This window comes from Cottoperca gobio, chromosome 13 (assembly GCF_900634415.1).
Source record: "Cottoperca gobio chromosome 13, fCotGob3.1, whole genome shotgun sequence".
Classification (NCBI taxonomy): domain Eukaryota; kingdom Metazoa; phylum Chordata; class Actinopteri; order Perciformes; family Bovichtidae; genus Cottoperca; species Cottoperca gobio.
Window position 1 is genome coordinate 20,055,053 of NC_041367.1, and position 14,248 is coordinate 20,069,300.

Consider the following 14,248-nt stretch of genomic DNA (forward strand, 5'->3'; position numbering starts at 1 on the left):
AGCAGTGGATATTTATGATGTCAATCCAAACAAAAATGTCACGATATAACCTGCCTTGTCATTAGTTGTACCTATTGAAAAAGACCCTGTATTTCTGTGCAATAGCGAGGACTTCTGTTGACCTGTAATGAAATATATTTGATTTGAGTGTTAGAGGCGTGTGAACGGCAATGGGTAATGTGTTCTACAATATTAGCCTTTGCATTGAGTACTTCAAATCTCCAGCTACAAGAAGGCGAGCTTAGCCTCTCCTGGTTGTACCGAGAATTAAAACACAGTACGGAGGGTGGTGTGTTCTGCCAAGCTTTTGAGTGTTTTTATTCAATATTTAAAATGTGGTATTGATGTGACTTTCTGCTCAGGGAGGCTGACAGTGTTTTTCTAAACCTGTCGTTATGGCAAACCTCTGCTCACCCCCCTTCTGGTTTGGCATTTGAAAATGGCTTTAATTAACTAATCTGTCAAGAACTTTCTGAATAAGAGCACTACAAGACATGGTTTCGTAAATGCAATATTTGAAAATATTTAAATGTTTTACTATGTATTATTACATTATTTATTTTGAAGCCAAACTAGTAACTTCTTCTTATCTATAACATGTTTTAGCAAACCTCTAAGCTAATCTACAAATGTGAAAAAAAATGAAATGATTCAAATGTTGTTTTTACAAACCATTGTAAAATGTGCTTATGGACTGGTAGGTCTCGGTGTGATGTAAAGTAGTGCAACATGTTTGAATGAAGAAGGATTTCTACACACGTCTCTGGAAGCCTCTCTGCACACTTTCTGCACTGCAGTGGACCTTCATCATGGCCACAGTGACCAGCTGTCTCACCACCTCCATGCGTAATATCTCAGAACAAACACTGGGAGATTGTACGTTTTAAAGAAAAATAAGGTCCACAGGAAATGCAGACACCTTTCAAAATGGTCAACAGGAACAGAAAATAACTAAATTAACTTTATTGCTTTGGGACACTGAAGGATTGTTGGAGGATTGTGTATCGTATATCGTTGGAGTTTTCACTCAGCTTGCATGCAGGACTGTCCCCGATTAACAACCTCACAATATACTCTCACAGTCTGTCGGTTCAGACAGCCTCATGGCTACTGGCATTTAAATCACTATTGCATTAAAGTTATTTTTTGTGGCTGTATCCTTTGGATTCTGTGTTTTCTTTAAGTAGCAGGAAAAACCCCCACTGTTAATCAGAAGTGAATGAATGAGTTTATAATTATTTTAGCAGTGCTTTGGACCAAACAATATATTTGGCACTTTGTCACATCTCACATAACATACATCATACAACCAATAACACGAAGATATTGAACTGTAAGAGTATCTGTAGTGTAACTGTATTGAACTGTGTGAGTGTGACAAAGTGACAAATAAAGATTTCAAATATTAAATGTATTGTTTGGTCTAAACCACTGCTATAATAATTATTTTTAACAACATTATTATTATTATTATTATTATTATTATTATTATTATTATTATTATTATTATTATTATAGTATGTCTTGTTTTCATTGTTATCACACATGTGTGTAAACCTGATGTAGTAATAAATAAATAGCATAAATTAAGAAAGGGGGAATTAAAATAATGATGTGTGGTAATCAAAAACAATATATTTAATGAATACTTGGAATATTAAATAATTAAATAAATAGATTTCCAAAAATATAGCCCACTGCCACAATAGCAAAGAAATACTCAGCCATGCATGAAATAACATAGGAAACGAATACGTGTTGTGTCTTAGAAGGGGTTTGCATAGCTTGTGTATCAAAGGGTTAAAACAATAATTTACTTTGACTCGAGGGTTCAGAGCAACCCAGCAGAATCACCTCACATACCCCAATAATTAATATGCTAATTAAGTATAATACAGTATGTTCCACAGCGGAGTGTCAGGATCTGTGTGGCAGGAAGCGTTGGACGGTCAGACTCTTCTCTTCATCCTCAACATGAACAAAATACTTTGAACCAACAGCAGCATTTAAACCGTTTTTAAATGCTGCTTTAATATATGTGTATTATTATTATTAATAATAATAATAATAATAATAATAATAATTATAATTATAATTATAATAATACAAATATGACCGTAACCGCGGCAGCTGGACTGTCCTCTGGCCACCTGCTGTGTTGTTGTTTGACAAGACAAAGCCTTTCTGTCTCCAGACATTCCTATAGCTAATCCTCCATCTGCGCAGCGCGGAGGAGGAGCGTTATCTGCGCCGGGGCGGTCAGCAGACAGCAACTGAGCAGACATGGCGGCACACAGCTTGCATATCACTGGACAGGAGAGGTTTTTATTACTCCGTTTTTATACCTAAGAAGGTTTCGTTCAAATAAGCAAAGTTTGTTTTTATGTTTTCCTGCGCGGAGATGCTGCTGGCGTTCTGGTGCGCAAAGCTGTGACTTTCTGTGGCTGAGGCTGCCAAGTTTCCATGCAGAGCTCCAAACCAGGGCGGCTATCTCAGAGGAATGAAGGTATGAAGATAAAGAGCCAAATCACTTACAAGTTTAAAAGAGATTCACATGTTTTTTTTTCTAATAGGAATCTTAGTTTTAGGGTTTATCAAATTGTTTTGTGGCTTTAGGAGCCAACAAGTCCTACTTTACCAGATAGGGCGTGAATCGTACAGTTGACTTTGCGCGCTATTATTAGACATACAGCATATGGCTCGGAATGAGTGCGACTGTGACCTAACGGTGCCTGGGGCGCACTGTGTTGCATCTCGTTAGTTCGTTGAGGTTTTAGGCCTGCAGTTTACTTAATGCGTCCTGTTGTTTTAGTATGAAGAGAAAATCAAGTAATTGAGTCATGTGTTACTTTGAGAGTGTCAGTTGTTATTGTTGGATTGTTGATCGTCTCTCAAACTGCTGCCTGTGCCGTTTCAGCGCCTGCGCCCAGATTAACTGATGTCCTCCATGTCCAGCTGCTGTGCTCACTCACACCCGGCTGTTTAAGGTACATGATGTTCACTACCATGCTGCAACTTTCTATATACATTATGACTGTTCGTATAGTTTGCATGCTGCTGTAGTGTGTGCACTCACTCCTCTCTGTGCCCAGTCCATTCACACATTCATGTCATGATATGATATTTATAAGGATAAGGAATAAGGAATTTAGAATAAGGAGTTTCTTCTTAGCTCTGTAGGCACACCTGTTTTATTGTATCATCAAATATAATCTTTGCTATCCTAAAAGTCTGATTTAAGAATTAAACTCAATATACTCTTTTGAAATGTAGCGACGTTGAGTGACACTGAGTAAATCCACAGAAGGAAACATTTTTACATGAGAATTTTAGGCTAGAATAATTATTTCAATATTGAGGTTAAGACATGTTAACTGATGGCAACAATGTAATGTATCGTAATATGTTTGTGGTTTTCATTATATGTTAATTATTGTTGCTGTGCATTGTTGTCTTAATTAAATCAGTCAATTACAAAACCAATCAACCACAACATTTCTATCTTTCATGCATTTTAAATAAGTCATACAAATATTAGTTACAAGCCCTGAACAAAACATAACACACTTTGATGTTGTTACATTTTTAGGTCTAAGAGACATAAAATACAACCAACAGAAAGAGAGATGCCTTCACTAACCACTACTAAAATAGCCACTTGGAAATGAAGCTATTTTAATTTCCCCTCATTATAATTTCCAGTGGGAGGTTATTTGGCACATGTCATGTTGCAGTTGCAGATTTCTAACGCTTGTGTGCAGTAGTGGTGCAGGTTTAAACTTTCAGTCTCTTCTGACTGTCATACAGTGTTCAGCTCTCCTCTTGTCTCACTTCAGAGCGTCTCTCAGATGCTCAGAGTCCAGAGGAATTATGATTCAAATGTGAGCTCAATTAAATCAAAAGTTCAGAAATGTCTCTCTCCTGTGTGGGGGGTAGATAGGGTGAGAGTGTGGAGCTGGTTATGGATTAAAATTCAAACAAAAAATATGTTGTCCGAAAAAAAAATTAAAATAATCAGAAAAGCCTGGGAGGTCACATCTCTCATAAACGCAACTTCATAAAGTGGTTTTAAATGGCCACAAGGAGGAGATATTGGATTCACATTCACATTCATTTTTGAACTTTAAAAATACAAAGTTGAATGAAATCACAACGTAATGAAGCAGGGACATTCAAACAGAAGGCTTCAATTGATATTTTTGCTGCCTTTGTCAAGAAGATTATTTATTTTGTGCTCTTCCTGAGTGGTTTCTTTATTACATAAAACAAGCTAAATATAACGAACATAACTAAAATATGACTTCCATAAAGAAAATGGCTTTCAATATTTAATTCTAAAATGATACAAGAGCTGAACGTGATAATGAACAGGATGTTGTGTGGATCTGTGTGTCAGTGTGTAGAGGAGGAAACATGTGCACTTTAATTACCATAGTGTCCTCTCAATGGACAGATGTGATGACGAGGGTGCAGACAGTGAACGCTGGAGTCCCGTCCCCTAACATGGCTGCTTCTGATTGCACCTACTTGTTGTCTGCGGGGCTCCACTACATAGTAACAACTGGGTGGATGTTACGTTACGATGGATGGATGATGGATGACACATGAATTTGCTGCTTTATAGATTTATAGATTTTAGACGTTGTAATAATAAGAAAGAAAGTGCATAAGAAGACGTGCAGTTTGATAAATATACACCTACTGACCCAGAGAGAGCTGAGTGTAGTAACCCAAACACACAGAATCTATGACAAGACTCACAATGTTACATCCTATTTTTCAGTTTGAGGAGCGACAAAAACTAATATTTGGCTGCAAAGTGCTGATTCTCATAAAATACAGCTAAACCTGGAAACACACACACACACACACACACACACACACACACACACACACACACACACACACACACACTCTCTCTCTCTCTCTTTCTCTCTCTCTCCAACATGTATCTCCAACATGTATCTCCAACATGTCCCTTCCCAGTATGTGAACCATTCAGTGTCATCAGGGGTCGTGGAACGCAGCAGAGCCCAACCCTGGAGGTTATTTCTGTCTCCCTGCTAACCATCCAGCCCCACCCGTCCAACGTGTGTGTGTGTGTGTGTGTGTGTGTGTGTGTGTGTGTGTGTGTGTGTGTGTGTGTGTGTGTGTGTGTGTGTGTGTGTGTGTGCGCCCCGAGGACCACCCAGTTGAATGTATTCATTTACTTTGTAGTATTGTGACGGATGATATCTTCTGTGTTTGTGTTACTCTTCATCCAGATGTTCCAGCTCTCCATGATGCTGCAGGAGGGACCAATGTACCTATAGCAGGTACTGTGTGTGTGTGTGTGTGTGTGTGTGTGTGTGTGTGTGTGTGTGTGTGTGTGTTCATTAAATCTGAAATGGGTGTGGCCTGCAACAAGAGGTTTGCTTTGAATGGAGTCATATTTATGGTGTAAAACTTCACTGTTCAGGAGTTATAAGCAACTTCATAAAGTGGTTTTAAATGGCCACAAGGAGGCGATATTGGATTCACATTCATTTTTTAACTTTAAAAATACAAAGGTGAATGAAATCACAACATAATGAAGCAGGGACATTCAAACAGAAGGCTTCAATTGATATTTTTGCTGCCTTTGTCAAGAAGATTATTTATTTTGTGCTCTTCCTGAGTGGTTTCTTTATTACATAAAACAAGCTAAATATAACGAACATAACTAAAATATGACTTCCATAAAGAAAATGGCTTTCAATATTTAATTCTAAAATGATACAAGAGCTGAACGTGATAATGAACAGGATGTTGTGTGGATCTGTGTGTCAGTGTGTAGAGGAGGAAACATGTGCACTTTAATTACCATAGTGTCCTCTCAATGGACAGATGTGATGACGAGGGTGCAGACAGTGAACGCTGGAGTCCCGTCCCCTAACATGGCTGCTTCTGATTGCACCTACTTGTTGTCTGCGGGGCTCCACTACATAGTAACAACTGGGTGGATGTTACGTTACGATGGATGGATGATGGATGACACATGAATTTGCTGCTTTATAGATTTATAGGTTTTTGACGTTGTAATAATAAGAAAGAAAGTGCATAAGAAGACGTGCAGTTTGATAAATATACACCTACTGACCCAGAGAGAGCTGAGTGTAGTAACCCAAACACACAGAATCTATGACAAGACTCACAATGTTACATCCTATTTTTCAGTTTGAGGAGCGACAAAAACTAATATTTGGCTGCAAAGTGCTGATTCTCATAAAATATAGCTAAACCTGGAAACACACACACACACACACACACACACACACACACACACACACACACACACACACACACACACACACTCTCTCTCTCTCTTCTCTCTCTCTCCAACATGTATCTCCAACATGTATCTCCAACATGTCCCTTCCCAGTATGTGAACCATTCAGTGTCATCAGGGGTCGTGGAACGCAGCAGAGCCCAACCCTGGAGGTTATTTCTGTCTCCCTGCTAACCATCCAGCCCCACCCGTCCAACGTGTGTGTGTGTGTGTGTGTGTGTGTGTGTGTGTGTGTGTGTGTGTGTGTGTGTGTGTGTGTGTGTGTGTGTGTGTGTGTGTGTGTGTGTGTGTGTGTGTAAGAGGCAGGTTGATGTTTAAGTTTTAAACCCAAGGCTAACTGGACATGGCAGCATTTGATGGATCATTAGCTAGATCTATGAGTGTTCACGTGAACAAGGCTGTACAGAGATTTGGATGAAATCTACAAGACAAACATTTAATTGTTTTGCCAGCAATTAAAAATGGCAGGAAATCTGTTCATTCAGTCTAAAATGGGTGTGGCCTGCAACAAGAGGTTTGTTATTTATATCAGGAAGCCCATGAAGAATCACAGTTCAGGAGTTATATGCAACAAAGAAAGTGGTTTTAAATGGCCAGAAGGGGGCGATATTTCATCCACATTCATTGTTTTCGGTCCATTGTCAAACTTTCCGCAAAAATTCTAATTAGCAGTTTTTTTAGATATCCTACTATGTAATATAAATGAATAACACAATGAAAGTAAATAATAAAATAAGATTGCGACGGATTATATCTTCTGTGTTTGTGTTACTCTTCATCCAGATGTTCCAGCTCTCCATGATGCTGCAGGAGGGACCAATGTACCTATAGCAGGTACTGTGTGTGTGTGTGTGTGTGTGTGTGTGTGTGTGTGTGTGTGTGTGTGTGTGTGTGTGTGTGTGTGTGTGTGTGTGTGTGTGTGTGTGTTTTCTTTATTGTATTATACATAACTAAAATATGAATGAACAGGATGTTGTGTGGATCTGTGTATCAGTGTGTAGAGGAGGAAACATGTGCACTTTAATTACCATAGTGTCCTCTCAATGGACAGATGTGATGACGAGGGTGCAGACAGTGAACGCTGGAGTCCCGTCCCCTAACATGGCTGCTTCTGATTGCACCTACTTGTTGTCTGCGGGGCTCCACTACATAGTAACAACCGGGTGGATGTTACGTTACGATGGATGGATGATGGATGACACATGAATTTGCTGCTTTATAGATTTTTAGGTTTTTGACGTTGTAATAATAAGAAAGAAAGTGCATAAGAAGACGTGCTGTTTGATAAATATACACCTACTGACCCAGAGAGAGCTGAGTGTAGTAACCCAAACACACAGAATCTATGACAAGACTCACAATGTTACATCCCATTTACGTCTCTAACTCTCTTTCTTTCTGTCTCTGACTCATAACTTCCCAAGTTCCCAAGCATTTTTCAGTTTGAGGATCGATAAAAACTAACATTTGGCTGCTAAGTGCTGATTCTCATAAAATATAGCTAAACCTGGAAACACACACACACACACCCACACACACACACCCACTCTCTCTCTATCCCTCCAACATGTATCTCCAACATGTATCTCCAACATGTCCCTTCCCAGTATGTGAACCATTCAGTGTCATCAGGGGTCGTGGAACGCAGCAGAGCCCAACCCTGGAGGTTATTTCTGTCTCCCTGCTAACCATCCAGCCCCACCCGTCCAACGTGTGTGTGTGTGTGTGTGTGTGTGTGTGTGTGTGTGTGTGTGTGTGTGTGTGTGTGTGTGTGTGTGTGTGCCCCGAGGACCACCCAGTTGAATGTATTCATTTACTTTGTAGTATTGTGACGGATGATATCTTCTGTGTTTGTGTTACTCTTCATCCAGATGTTCCAGCTCTCCATGATGCTGCAGGAGGGACCAATGTACCTATAGCAGGTACTGTGTGTGTGTGTGTGTGTGTGTGTGTGTGTGTGTGCGTGCGTGCGTGCGTGCGTGCGTGCGTGCGTGCGTGCGTGCGTGCGTGCGTGCGTGCGTGCGTGTGTGTGTGTGTGATACACTTGCCGTGAAGACACTGACTGAACATTTAGTGACAACATTTTGTTGATCTTCCTCGGATCAATTGTAATAAATTCAATCTGTGAAGACATGAAGACATGAACAGTGATAAAGAGAATAGAGAGATGAACATGATGAAATAGTTTCAAAAACAAAGTGAGTAGAGATACAACTAGTGAAGAAGCAGCTTATTGAAATATCACAGTTAAACATAAACAACGACAAACAATCAAGATGAAGGAAGACAAAAGTGTTAGATATCAGTCCGCATAACCAAAGAGGTAAGGTGTAGAATAACTGAGCATTAAATAAAGTGAAATCACAACGTAATGAAGCAGGGACATTCAAACAGAAGGCTTCAATTGATATTTTTGCTGCCTTTGTCAAGAAGATTATTTATTTTGTGCTCTTCCTGAGTGGTTTCTTTATTACATAAAACAAGCTAAATATAACGAACATAACTAAAATATGACTTCCATAAAGAAAATGGCTTTCAATATTTAATTCTAAAATGATACAAGAGCTGAACGTGATAATGAACAGGATGTTGTGTGGATCTGTGTGTCAGTGTGTAGAGGAGGAAACATGTGCACTTTAATTACCATAGTGTCCTCTCAATGGACAGATGTGATGACGAGGGTGCAGACAGTGAACGCTGGAGTCCCGTCCCCTAACATGGCTGCTTCTGATTGCACCTACTTGTTGTCTGCGGGGCTCCACTACATAGTAACAACCGGGTGGATGTTACGTTACGATGGATGGATGATGGATGACACATGAATTTGCTGCTTTATAGATTTATAGGTTTTAGAAGTAATCATGAGACTTTTAATAGCTTACAGGTTTATTAGAAAATGAGCAAGTCCTTACAAGTGCTCCTACCAAAGCATTTTCTAATTTAAATAAAAGTGGCCCTCGGCCATCTCCAGGTTTGACCATGAAACAACCGTCTAACTTTTAGAGAGCCTCTGAGATGCTTTATGTTTTAGTCTTGATATTAACTCAAGCACTCTCCCTCTCTCTCCCCCAGGCATGATCAGCGTCGGACAAACACAGCAGCCAGAGAAGAACTAAAGCATCACAACTGCACATTCAACTGGATTTACTGTGTACTGTGTTTAGTGGAATATTTGTTTGTATTTTATAAAGCTAATTCAGGCCCCTTCGAGTTTATATTGTGGGTTTCCTTTATATTTGTCATTGATATGGATAATTTACCGATATGTATTTTTTCCAAGAAAAATAATCCAATGAGGCTGAATAGAAATACTTAACTGTCTTCATTATGTCATTTATTTTTACTCCTAAATTGGTCAGGCTCTCCTGCATTGAAACTGATAAAGGAAATAAAAGCTTCTGTTTCTGAGCTCTCATCTCGTGCTTCTGGATATGGATTCTCTCCTGTGTGATTAATTGCTTGGCCGTTAACGGCTCTAAAGGGCCGACGCCAACTTGTCTCCCCAGATGGCCTCTCTGTTCATAAGACCTGCACAAATCCCACATTGTGATGCTAGCAATACCGCAGAGTAAAAATAAGTTTAAATAAAAGAGTAATATTAAGTATGAAAAGTTAATTTAACATGATCATTTAGTTCCAGGAAACCTTGTATCTCTGATGGATCCTGTGGAGAACATATCACATTTCATGGCAATCCATCCAATTGTTGTTTACACATTTCAATCATAACCACAAATGTCAACCTGGTGACACTAAAGGACCAGAGGATCACCAAAGTCAGAGGGATACATCATTTGGGGAAGATTTGAATCTGTGTTGAATATAACGTCTAATCTATGAATTCAATTCTAGAAATAATCCACTCAAGTACATCAAAACTTTACTGGTTATTTCCACCTCTGTATAGTTCAGCAGACTGGTGACACATATGGAAGGAGGATGTTCTTTCAACACATGGAAACTCTTTAGGTGTCTTAGTTACCTAAAGAGTTGCTCTGTTCTCTCTGTCACTGCCCTGAAACCACCGTGACATTTGTCCTGCAGCAGCAGCAACAAACAGTTCTGCTCGCTCTCTGATGGCCTTTCTGGCAGCAGTCATCTTTAGAGAAATGACGATTCATTGCTCAAAACAAATTATTCATCTGTCTGAACGGTGGGAAAGTAGAGGAGTGCTGTCGAATATATCTTTAAGCTCGAAGGTCTGAGCTGTGAGTGGGCATCGAGAGAAGACAACCTGTGTGATCCTTCTGAGTCACTTTCTGTTAAACCTACAGGATTCTCAGGACTTTAGCTGCGCTTGAAGTGTTTATATGTGTGTGTGCTTGAAGTGTGTATATGTGTGTGAGTGAGCGTACGCTGGCTTTATCCTCGATGACTCAGCTCTAAACAACTCTGCACTTTGTAGGGATTAACTGAGGCATGTGGCAGACAGACACAGCTTCTAATAAGTACATAAACCACATTTATCACCCTGAGACCTGAGAAAGCCTCACACGTTCTCTCTGTGTGTCTCTGTGGGCCACAAACCACAAAATTGGTAAATTAGAGGTCAATCAGGGTTCACTCACTCTTATGCATGATTAAGTGAACAAAATAAATTCAGATTTGGATGCTTTTCAAGGTAACGGAAGACCATTTGAATAACTCACTGTTTACAAAAATGGTCACTGTTACAAACATTTGGAGATATTGTTTGGTTTAGTTTGATGACAGGTTAGCAGCACTTGATATTGTCAAGACCTCGGACACAGGGAAGGAAGACTCAAACACACGACGCCAGAAACAAATGTAAAGTGTTAAAAAACAATACTTTACTTCTAAAATCAGATAATCTAACTCAAAACTCTCACTAGGAGGATATACAAACTTCGCAGAAAAATAACTCTTCTTGATACACTGGTTCTTTACACATGATATAACCAGATGAACTGGCACAAGACAAGGGGCGACAGGACTATTTATACAAGAGGTGAGTGGGTACAGGTGGAAACAATCAGGGGCGGGGCAGACGCTGACGATGGCGGGAAACCACACAAAGACAGGAAGTAAAGGAGATCTGGATTGAGAAACAAGAGGTAGGCACAAATTAAAACAGGAAGTGACATGACAGACAGTGACTGACAAGACAACATGAAAACTTCAACAAACTCGACGAGACATGACAGATATGGCAAGTACAACACTTTGGTCCACTGAAATATCTACAATTAAATTGGGATTGGGATTAAATATGGTCCTCAGAGGATGAATTCAAACATTTTAGACTATCCTCCCAAGAAAGAACGAGCGCATCAGTCATTTGAGGAAATGCTCCAAAACAACATCTTCGTAGATTGAAGTGACAAAGCCCTCCAGCAGCCGGAGGGATTATGTCATTATGTCATCTTGAGAGGATACCACTCCATTGACGATTGACGATTCTCAGTAATGTTTCCCATTCATTGCTATTCTCTTCCTGTCCACTAGATGCCCTCGGACCACTCCACCTGCTCCGGTCACCTTACTCCCTCCTTCACCTGCTCACCTGTTTCCACCTTCCTTTGTGAGCTCTGCAGTATTTAACTGGCCCGTTTCCACTTATTCCCTGTCATATTGTCAAATGTGCCAGCGTTCCGGTCTTTGCAATCTGTTACCTGGAATCTGAATCTTGTTATCTAATCTTTTGGACTTTGGATTTCCTGATGTGTTTGCCTGCTTGGACTGTCTTCCTGGTTTTGACCCTTGCCTGCCTCATGCTTCCGTAAGCTTTTTATCTTCGTTTGGACATAAATCACTGAACTGATCCTGTTTTGTTGCGTTTGGGTCTTTCCCTTGTTGGCTGCATTCATCGGCTGTGACTCTATGTAGCAATGAAGGTGTGGAGGTGGATGGGTATGTAGCAGGTCACTATACTCCAGGGTTTTGCAGAATTGTTCCTTCTTGTCTGGTGAGTGGGTTTCTAAGACATATGGGCCTACCATAATTGCAACATCCCCAATTCAATTCTTGCTAACATTCTTTAGTTGCATGTCTTTTTCTAACCATATTTTCTGTCTAACTACTGCTACTGCCAAAAAATATCGACCATATCAATCCATGGCAACTACAGTGTGGTTAAGGTTGGTCATAAAGGTAAACATTCATTGTTGGTCAACTGCAAAATATTCAAACTGCTGGGTCTTACAGGTACAATGACTGATTCTTGAACTGTTGAGCTCATGATGCAGCATCAACATGACATACCCTCTAACAGGATAAACCAGGCTGTGTGACCGAGCTGCAGCTGGAGAGATGAAGAGGGCTCAGGCTGAAAGGACTGTGACATTAGGAGGAACAGGACAGGATGGAGACATGGCTTAGAAACCGTTTTGGACTAACAGGCTCTGAAGATGGGCAGCCATCACAGACAAACCCATGGATTCCTGTGTCTCGCAAGAATTACATTCTCACCATCATTCTCACAGGTCAAGTTATCAGGTCTACTGTAGCTAGACATGGTCGCCATGGAAGCACACAAAGGTCCTGTCATTGTCATTGACCTCCCACTGTGGCACCAACTATTTCCCAAGTCCCAGCCTTTAATGACTCTGGATGTGTTAAGAAATGTATTTAAATAAATCTGAAATAGTAATAAATAAACAAATCTTGGGAAATCAGATACTAATGCAATAAGTTGAAATAACAAACACAGTAAGCAAATACAGTAGAACATTTAGCAACATAAAGAGAAACAAAAAGCTGCTTACAATAATATCCTATTAAAAGCAATGAAGCTAACTTATTTTAGTAACATAACTACAAATCTATAAATATAATGTATTAAATAAATGTAATATGAATTCTTTTGTGTATGGTTATTTTATTATTTTGTTGATGTTTTGTTTGATGTGTTACACAGTTAGATAACATTGGTTGTATTCTATCTTTTTCTTATAGTTAACAAATCCCATGAAAAAAATCCAAAACCTGATACATTTTATTCCTTCTTGCAACAGGACTTTTTTTTATTCAATCCCCCCATACACTGTTCTGCTGCCGTAAATATTCACTATAGCACCAGTTGTGGATTAATCCACAGCTGAAAAATAGTCCCCAACAAACTATTTACTCCTACTGGATTCATACTCTGTTGCAGCCCCTCGGCAGAAATGAAGAACTGAATTTGTCATGTTTCCTTTCATTTGTTACACTTGATGGATGCTGTACTTTTATCTTTGTAACTTTAAGATATATCTGTGTTATTTTGTTCCTGATGTGATTGGGCTCTTGAACATTTACTATGGTTACTCCCACCTTTGGATCTACTATCCAATAGATTTGAAATCCTATTCAACCAATCAGCTAATGAGAAATGCACACCTGTTCGAGGTTGACTATGTATGTGGTTGGCTTTTGACGTTGTCCTCTTTCACTCACAAATGCACAATTAAAGGCTACAAATCAACCAGTGTGCTTATTTTTTCCCTTGGAGGTTTGCTGTTCTTTAGCTGCATTTAGAGGCACCTGCATTTGTTTTTCCTCGAGTATGAACCGATGGATTTGGGGCTGAGAGGGAAGTTGTAAAGTATTGAGAGACAAAATAATTGTTGGTTTCGGTCATGATATTTGTTGAAAATAAGAAAGATATAGCCAGCCTTAACCATTGAAATTCATTTTCTGATCATTCAGTGATGTACTCCCATAAGCAGAGGTTGTGTTGCCCCATTCGAGATGTGTTGGCTGTAGTTGTGTCTGACTGGTATCCAGTGTCCAGCCCCTCTAAGCCCAGCAACAAGGCCCTGCTGGGCCAAAGCTAAAGCCTCCAGCACCACAAACAATGGAGGAGGGCTTTGCAGAGGGCTGGAGCGAACTGCTGACTGTCCACTAGTGCTAATACACCCCTATTCTGTCCTGTCTCGCTGCTGTCGCCTCTCCCTCACACACACTCACACACACATACCCAATGTCTATCTCTCACTCTA

General features: G+C 39.8%; 1 long non-coding RNA gene across 1 annotated transcript; it reads left to right on the forward strand.

Annotated features, from left to right (window-relative positions):
- The first annotated feature begins 11,779 nt into the window (after window positions 1–11,779).
- On the forward strand, window positions 11,780–13,502 carry LOC115018014 (uncharacterized). The gene is made up of 2 exons (XR_003833309.1): window positions 11,780–12,048; window positions 12,474–13,502. It is a non-coding gene; the product is annotated as an uncharacterized LOC115018014 (long non-coding RNA).
- Window positions 13,503–14,248: the final 746 nt, after the last annotated feature.